Consider the following 10362-nt stretch of genomic DNA (forward strand, 5'->3'; position numbering starts at 1 on the left):
TGCCAATACGATAAGCCGAGTGGGCATCTCGGCTGTGATTCTGTTTTGACCAATGGCAATTCCTTTTTGACCTTGTGCACTCTCAACTTCTTTTCTTCAGATTTGGCACTTTGACTCTCAATAATTGGTTGCTTCATCTCATTGCCTTTTGTAGCCAATGTCAACACTTTAATTGGCTCTTTATTATTTGAGATCAAATCTGAAGTAGCACACTTACGACCATCTTTCTTGACCTGGTACACTTGCTTGACCACCTCTTTCTTGTTCCTTGAGCTCCGGACCGATTCCTTATGATTGAAACGGTCTTTGACGTGTGATCGTTCATCAAATGTTGATCTTTTTGGAGCTGCATAATGTTGGCGAGATGATCTAAAATAAGATGGATAATTTGCCCTTGTATCATACGTGCCCCATGATGGATATGGATTTACATGAGCATAGGGAGGCATCCACGACATTGGCATTGGCGGTCCAAAAGCAGGATATGAAGTCTGCTTGCTCAACGTCTTCCTTTGCCAATCCAAGTCTTCAAATTTATGCCTTAGGGGTGACTTCGATGCTTTTGTTTCACTCGGCCGATAAGCACTCTTTGCCTCACTTATCTTATGATATTTTTCTAATAACTGCACGAAAGTGACTTTCGGCTTTTTACCTTTGTGCTTACCATTGCCTTTGCTTTCTTTAACTGTGCGTGCATCGGTCTTTGAATTTTCTTGTTCCCCCCCTAGTGCTAGATGTCGCCATTGTAGCTTTGATGGAATTCCCATCTTCAAGATTGCTGTTGATGCACTTTTTAATCATATCCTTGCTCGAAGACTTGACCCCATCATCATTGGTGTGTACCTGTTGACCTTTAGGTGAATCGGCTTGAGATAGCCGAGTCAACATTTGATCGCCATCAAAACCAATCTGATCCGACTGGTCATATGATCGTGCCTCAACAAACTTAAATTGTCTCGATTGTGCGGCTTGATGAATCACGTTGTTGTCTTTGATATTCTCTTCAAACAAACATTGCATTTGTTCTTGTCCTGATGGCTCGACATCATGATCAATTATAATAGGATTAGTCGATGATGCACCAACGATGTGATCAACTATGCCTGGACTGAAGGTACACTTTTCGTCCATTAGCAGATATTGTGATACTAGCTCTGAAACAAAACAACCGATCAGTGCTGGCTTAGCGTCATCCGACTCGGCTATGCATTGATTTTCATCCTCTTTTCCTGATGCTTTTGAATCGGCTTCGAAGGACTTTGGACTTGGCTTTATGTTTCTGCAACCAAAATAATTACAGAATATACGTCTCATACGAGTCCAAATGTTAGCCAGGCATGAAACAAACAAAGTTGTCCATATGAATACAAAGTTTAGTTGGCATGACAAGAACAACTTTGGTTTTGATAAGTTGTCACTATTAGCCTCTATGAATGATACCATGTGTTGACTATCATGATTAGTGACAAGATCCTTCCTAACAAATAAATTACTCATTTCAATTGGTCTTTCAAAATTAATTAGAATCTTACTAATAGGTGCATCAACAATATGATTTTGACCGAATCGAAAATTGAGTAAACTATCTGCTAGGTGTACCTTTGTGAAGACGTTGGAAGGAGAAGATGGTTGCACCACTGGAACAATACATTGCTCCACTTCTGAATAATTCTCCAACGCCTCTTCCTCTCTTTCTGGATCTGGTGCCTCATCACTCAGATTGCCCGAGTATATTTCAGTCGGATTGCCCGAGTGAATTTCACTCGGACGCTCTTTGTCAGTTGAACTTTGCTCGGCTGCATTTTCTTGGTCTTGATGTTCATCGTTAACTGAACTATGTTCAACCATATTACTGTGTTCTTGATGCTCATCAATATCTTTAGCATGAAACTCATAAGGTAGCATGTAAGCTCCCTTACATCCAGAAAAATCGAGCACAACCAATTTGTTGCGTTTGTCGTTCCTTTGCTCAGCCAAGCTTGTATCTTCTATTTTGGTACACGAGGCAATAGTTGGATTGATGCACTCGGCTTTAGCTAGTGATGCACTCATCTGGTACGATGCACTCGACTAGCACGATGCAACGCAGTTGGCCTTAAACATCCCGTTGCTCAATCCGGTTTCAACCGAATCCACCGTATTAGCCGAGTGAATCCTTTTTTGCTGGTTTGCTTGCAAAGGTTCTTTTTTATCTTGCCTCAACAGTGTAGAAGGGCCAACATGGTTGCTACATGGAGGAAGGCACTTGACGTATTCTTGCAAATATCCCTCTCCACGCTTCTTCTTGAGTGTTTCGTAGGCCTGTCGATATTCTGCTGGTAATTCCTCAAGGGTAGGTGTAGTAAATTCATTGACTCTATTCCCTGTGAGCTTTGGCTTGATCTTGTCCACTTGGGCAAGATATTTTTCTTTAAACTAAACCCTGCTTGGATCGGCTTGCCCCCCAATACTTTTAGGATCTTTCGGCAATGAATTGATGTTGCCAAAATTTTGCGCTTGTATAGGGGGTGTATAACATGCTGCAATGATAGGTGAAGGCATGTGCATCGTTGTTGAATATTTTCTCTCGACAATTTGATCAACCGGCAACACTTGGTCTTCTTTCAAAACCCTAGCTCTTATTGCCTCATAATCAGGAACCAATCCCTTGTCGTGTTGCTCAAGGCAAATAGCACTAATCTTCTTATTTTGGGCTAAAAATTTTAATGCAGCCAGAGCCACCTCATCTCCTGCAATATTAGGCACATATGCTCCTATAGAATCTCCATTCACCCGGCCATGACCGTGAAGGTGAGCCGAGTCATGAATATTTTTAGTTTCATACGCCACTGAACAATTAATCTGATGAGGTGTAGTATATGATGTTTGAGGATAACCGGCCAAATAGCTAACAGAAGCATGGCCGATTCCCCCATTCATCGGCATGTTTGGGGATGAACCCGCATATTGCGAGTCGGCTGCCGATGGATAAAACTTTGAGATGCCCTCCTTTACATGAGGTGTCCTATATTGATCACTCGAACAAATCGTGTTGTTCACCGGCATATTGAAAGATGTTGCCGATGCATGAAAGTTCAGATTCATAAGTTGCATGTCACGATTCTGTAAATTCCAAGTTTCTCCAATGGAATAACTAGTCGGCCTTTTCTCATTAGGGCTGGCCGACATCACATGTCCGTTGAAAGATCTAGCAACATCAACATAATGGCTATTTGCATCTACGCAAGGAGATTGATGATACATGTTACCGTTGTAGATTGCAGCCGCTTGATGACGCTCTCCCCGTAGCAAGAACAGGCTGGAGACTGTTCAAAGCTTCGTCCCCAGCGGAGTCGCCAAAAAGTGTGTTCGCACACGAACATGTCACCGTGTACCTCCAACGCCGAGGGTGATGCACCGCAGCTCACGTCGAAGGAGATCCGACCGGCAGCGCGATACGCAGGACAGCCGGCGGACGCTTTTGTAGACCCGAAGCCCCGCTTGCCCGGGAGGGACCCCGTCAGGGCTCGCGGCGGCTATGGGCTGCTCCAGGTCGATTCGCTCGCCCCTAGAGCCTCGTGGATCCGCAGCCCTCCAGCATGAAGAACTAGCGAAGAACGAGAAGAAAGATACAAGGGGGAGATAAAAAGTAGATGAACATGAAAAAGTAGTAGATTGATTGGTTCGATTGGTGTTGTTTCAATCGGCCGTCACCCCCAACATATATAAGAGGCGGCTGGACTTCCCGTACAAGCAAAGGATTTATCTAGGCTTTCCTTACAAGAAAATTACATCAATTCACGTCCAAAACCCTAGTCAAATTCGGACTAGTTTTATCCGAACTTTCCAAAACTGTTCGGTTTAAACTGGCTGCACCTTGCGGGTCTTTTTTGCGGTGGTAAACGATCTCGGAGGAAAACAAGCCCAAAAGCAATCTTGACCGTTTCGACGAGACGAACAACTTTCATGTTTAAGGTTTTTTGATCAGAGATCATCTTGAGGGTCAGATCGGTCTCGCAACACAGGCTATTTCCTCGCGCTACCCGTCAGACATGTGTCTGGTGGGGCGCGCCACATCTCGCCTCGTGACAGGGCTGATCTCCGATTGCTCTAACTTTTGCATACGAACTCGGATTTGAACGATTTTTATATCAAAATCGATCGTTTCGACGAGATGAAGACAACCCGTATAGATCATTTTTCCATCCGATATCATGTGAATAATCTTTTGAGCCCATCTTCAACTTCTCGTTCGATTGACTATCACAGCCTCCAACCCGGCAAGTTTTCCATCCGAGTAAGCTTTCCACACCAGTAATGTTTCTACCCGGCAAGCTTTCACACCGGCAAGGTTTCACTCCGGCAAGGTTTGTACTCCGGCAAGGGTTCCTCCCTGACAAGGTTTCTCCCCCGGCAAGATTTCACACCGGCAAGCTTCCACACCGGCAAGGTTTCACTCCGGCAAGGGTTCCTCCCTAACAAGGTTTCTCCCCCAGCAAGATTTCACACCGGCAAGCTTCCACACCGGCAATCTTTCTGTGCCGGCAAGCTTTCCACGCCGGCAAGCCTTCACACCGGCAAGCTTTCACACCGGCAAGATTTTACCCCGGCAAGGTTTTCGCCCCGGCATGCTGCTTTATGATCGTGCCACTTTTGAGCGTCAACAAATATAAGGTCTGAACTTATCACAAGCAAATACAACTGCTAAGATTTTTTTTTCAGTAGTAGCATAATTTCTTTGAGCATTGTCTAGGGTTTTACTAGCATATTGAATAACATTTAATTTCTTATCAACTCTTTGCCCTAGAATAGCACCTACAGCATAATCACTGGCATCACACATAATTTCAAAGGGTAAATTCCAATCAGGTGGCTGAACAATAGGTGCAGAGATCAATGCTTTCTTAAGTATTTCAAATGCTTCTACACAATCATCATCAAAGACAAATGGTATATCTTTTTGTAATAAATTAGTCAGAGGCCGAGAAATTTTTGAGAAGTCCTTAATGAACCTCCTATAAAACCTAGCGTGACCAAGGAAACTTCTTATACCTTTGATGTCCTTGGGGCATGACATCTTTTCAATAGCATCAACCTTGGCTTTATCAACTTCAATACCTCTTTCAGAAACTTTATGCCCCAAGACAATACCTTCATTAACCATAAAGTGGCACTTTTCCCAATTCAAGACAAGATTAGTTTCTTCACATCTCTGCAAAACTCGATCAAGGTTGCTCAACAATCATCAAAAGAAGATCCATAGACGGAGAAATCATCCATGAAAACCTCACAAATCTTTTCACAAAAGTCAGAGAATATAGCCATCATGCATCTTTGAAAGGTAACAGGTGCATTACATAAACCAAAAGGCATACGTCTATAAGCAAAAGTACCAAAAGGGCAAGTAAAAGTAGTCTTTGATTGATCCTTGGCTGACACAGGTATTTGAGAGAAACCAGAATAACCATCTAGAAAGCAAAAATGTGTATGTTTGGATAATCTTTCTAGCATTTGATTGATAAAAGGTAAGGGTTAATGATCCTTTTTAGTGGCCTTATTTAATTTGCAGAAATCAATTACCATCCTATAACATGTAATAATTCTTTGAGGAATCAATTCATCTTTATCATTAGGAACGACAGTAATACCTCCCTTCTTAGGGACACAATGGACAGGACTTACCCACTGACTATCAGCAACGGGATAGATTATACCTGCCTCAAGGAACTTTAGTATTTCCTTTCTTACCACTTCTTTCATTTTAGGATTCAGTTGTCGTTGATCATCACGAACTGGTTTAGCATCTTCTTCCAAATTTATTTTATGTTGACATAGAGTGGGACTAATGCCCTTAAGATCATCAAGAGTATACCCAATAGCAGCATGGTGCTTCTTCAGAGTTTTCAATAATCTCTCTTCCTCATGCTCTGAAAGGTTAGCACTAATAATAATAGGATATATCTTTTTCTCATCAAGATAAGCATATTTAAGAGTATCAGGCAACGGTTTAAGCTCATACATGGGATCACCCTTGGGTGGAGGAGGATCCCCTAGGATTTCAACAGGCAACTTGTGTGTCAAAATGGGTTCCTGTTTAAAGAGTACTTCATCTATTTCCCTTCTTTCATTCATAAACATATCATTTTCATGGTCTAGCAAATATTGTTCTAAAGGATCACTAGGAGGTACGGCAATAGAAGCAAGACCAATAATTTCATCCTTACTAGGTAATTCTTCTTCACGGTGTTGTCTACGAAATTTAGAGAAATTAAATTCATGAGACATATCATCTAAACCGATAGTAACAACATCCTTTTTGTAATTATCTTAGCATTAACCGTGTTTAAGAAGGGTCTACCAAATATAATGGGACAAAAGCTATCTTGTGGGGAACCATGAACAAGAAAATCAGCAGGATATTTAGTTTTCCCATACAAGACTTCAACATCTCTAACAATTCTCGTTGGTGAAATAGTATCTCCATTGGCAAGTTTAATTGTGACATCAATATCTTCTAACTCAACAGGTGCAATATCATGCATAATTTCTCTATATAGTTCAATAGGTATTGCACTAGCACTGGCACCCATATCACATAAGCCATGATAACAATGATCTCCTATTTTAACAGAAATAACAGGCATGCCTACCACTGGTCTAGGTTTATCTTTAGCACAAGGTTTAGCACTTCTAGCAGTTTCATCACAGAAATAAATAACATGCCCATCAATATTATCAGCCAAGAGATCTTTAACAATAGCAATATTAGGTTCAACTTTAACTTGCTCAGGAGGTGTATATGTTCTAATATTGCTTTTATGAACCACAGTTGAAGCTTTAGCATGATCCTTTATCCTAACAGGGAAAGGTGGTTTCACAACATAAGAAGTAGGAACAGTAGGATCATTATAAGTGATAGTCTTTTCTTCAACTTTAATAGGTGCAACTACTTTTACTTATATGGGAGGGTGATATTTAAACCACTTATCCTTGGGGAGATCAACATAAGTAGCAAAAGATTCACAGAAAGAAGCTACTATCTCAGAGTCAAGTCCATATTTAGTGCTAAATTTACGGAAAATGTCGGTATCCATAAAAGATTTAACACAATCAAACTTAGGTGTCATACCTGACTCCTTACCTTCGTCGAGGTCCCAATCTTCAGAGTTGCATTTAATTCTTTCCAATAAATCCCATTTGAATTCAATAGTCTTCGTCATAAAAGAGCCAACACAAGAAGTATCGAGCATGGTGTGATTGTTATCAGAAAGCCGAGCATATAAATTTTGAATAATCATTTCTCTTGAGAGCTCATGATTGGGGCATGAATATAACATTGATTTAAGCCTCCCCCAAGCTTGAGCGATGCTTTCTCCTTCGCGAGGCCAAAAATTATATATATAATTGTGATCACGATGAACAAGATGCATAGGATAAAACTTCTGATGAAATTCCAATTTCAATCGTTTGTAGTTCCATGACCCCGTATCATCACATAGCTTATACCATGTCAATGCATCTTCCTTCTAAGATAAAGCGAAGACCTTCTTCTTAATAACATCTCCGGGTACACCTGCAAGCTTAAATAATCCACAAACTTCATCCACATATATTAGGTGCTCATCAGGATGCGTTGTTCCGTCTCCTGCAAAAGGATTGGCTAGCAGTTTTTCTATCATACCCGAAGGGATTTCAAAGCAGACATTTTCATTTTTAGTAGGTTCAGTAGGTTGAGGAGCAACTCTTTGCTCTATTGGTCGGGGTGAAGATACCCCGAACAAGCCCCTCAGAGGATTACTTTCCATAGTAACAAGTGACAGTAAATTTCAGCACACTATATAAATTTTCCTTACCAAATTCCACCTACCAAAGGCGCTTCACTCCCCGACAATGGCGCCAGAAAAGAGTCTTGATGACCCACAAGTATAGGGGATCTATCGTAGTCCTTTCAATAAGTAAGAGTGTCGAACCCAACGAGGAGCAGAAGGAAATGATAAGCGGTTTCCAGCAAGGTATTCTCTGCAAGTACTGAAATAAGTGGTAACAGATAGTTTTGTGATAGGATAATTTGTAACGAGCAACAAGTAACAAAAGTAAATAAAGTGCAGCAAGGTGGCCCAATCCTTTTTGTAGCAAAGGACAAGCCTGGACAAACTCTTATATAGAGAAAAGCGCTCCCGAGGACACATGGGAATATCGTCAAGCTAGTTTTCATCACGTTCATATGATTCGCGTTAGGTACTTTGATAATTTGGTATGTGGGTGGACCGGTGCTTGGGTACTGTCCTTACTTGGACAAGCATCCCACTTATGATTAACCTCTATTACAAGCATCCGTAACTATAACAAAAGTATTAAGGTAAACCTAACCATAGCATGAAACATATGGATCCGAATCAGCCCCTTACAAAGCAACGCATAAACTAGGGTTTAGGCTTCTGTCACTCTAGCAACCCATCATCTACTTATTACTTCCCAATGCCTTCCTCTAGGCCCAAATAATGGTGAAGTGTCATGTGGTCGACGTTCACATAACACCACTAGAGGAGAGACAACATACATCTCATCAAAATATCGAACGAATACCAAATTCACATGACTACTAATAGCAAGACTTCTCCCATGTCCTCAGGAACAAACGTAACTACTCACAAAGCATAATCATGTTCATAATCAGAGGGGTATTAATATGCATATAGGATCTGAACATATGATCTTCCACCAAATAAACCAACTAGCATCAACTACAAGGAGTAATTAACACTACTAGCAACCTACTAGTACCAATCCCGGACTTGGAGACAAGAATTGGCTACAAGAGATGAACTAGGGTATTGAGAGGAGATGGTGCTGGTGAAGATGTTGATGGAGATTGCCCTCTCCCGATGAGAGGAGCGTTGGTGATGATGATGGCGATGATTTCCCCCTCCCAGAGGGAAGTTTCCCCGGCAGAACAGCTCTGCCGGAGCCCTAGATTGGATCTGCCAAGGTTCCGCCTCGTGGCGGCGGAGTTTCGTCCGAGAAGATGGCTTATGATTTTTTTTCCTCATCGAAAGACTCCATACAGAAGAAGATGGCCATCGGAGGGCCACCAGGGGGCCCACGAGGTAGGGGGCACGCCCAGGGGGGTAGGGCGCGCCCCCACCCTCGTGGGCAGGGTGTGGCCCCCTGGTGAACTTCTTGCGCTCAGTATTTTTTATATATTCTGAAAACGTCTTCCGTGAAGTTTCAGGACTTTTGGAGCTGTGCAGAATAGGTCTCTAATATTTGCTCCTTTTCCAGCCCAGAATCCTAGCTGCCGGCATTCTCCCTCTTTATGTAAACCTTGTAAAATAAGAGAGAATAGGCATAAGTATTGTGACATAATGTGTACTAACAACCCATAATGCAATACATATCGATATAAAAGCACGATGCAAAATGGACGTATCAGGGGGCCGGCCCCCCTAGCCCTAGTACAATTCGGTTTGGGATAGGGGGGCCGTGCGCCACCTCTTGGCCTACCTCCTCTCTTCCACCACAAGGCCCAATAACTTCCCGGAGGGGGTCCCGGTAACCCCCGATACTCCGAAACTTATCCGAAATGACCCAAACCATTCTGGTGTCTGAATGTAACCTTCCAATATATGAATCTTTATGTCTCGACCATTTCAAGACTCCTCGTCATGTCCGTGATCTCATCTGGGACTCCGAACAACCTTCGGTACATCAAATCACATAACTCATAATACATATTGTCATCGAACGTTAAGCGTGCGGACCCTACGGGTTCGAGAACTATGTAGACATGACCGAGACACATCTTCGGTCAATAACCAATAGCGGGACCTCGATGCTCATATTGGTTCCTACATATTCTACGAAGATCTTTATCGGTCAAACCGCATAACAACATACGTTGTTCCCTTTGTCATCGGTATGTTACTTGCCTGAGATTCGATCGTCGGTATCATCATACCTAGTTCAATCTCGTTACTGGCAAGTCTCTTTACTCGTTTCATAATGCATCATCCCGCAACTAACTCATTAGTCACATGGCTTGCAAGGCTTATAGTGATGTGCATTACCGAGAGGGCCCAGAGATACCTCTTCGATACACGGAGTGACAAATCCTAATCTCGATCTATGCCAACTCAACAAACACCATCAGAGACACCTGTAGAGCATCTTTATAATCACCCAGTTACGTTGTGACGTTTGATAGCACACAAGGTGTTCCTCCGATATTCGGGAGTTGCATAATCTCATAGTCTGAGGAACATGTATAAGTCATGAAGAAAGCAATAGCAATAAACTAAACTACCATAGTGCTAAGCTAACAGATGGGTCTTGTACATCACATCATTCTCTAATGATGTGATCCGGTTCATCAAATGACAACAC

This window comes from Triticum urartu, chromosome 7A (assembly GCF_056163025.1).
Source record: "Triticum urartu cultivar PI428250 chromosome 7A, HENAU_Tu73, whole genome shotgun sequence".
Taxonomy (NCBI): Eukaryota; Viridiplantae; Streptophyta; class Magnoliopsida; order Poales; family Poaceae; genus Triticum; species Triticum urartu.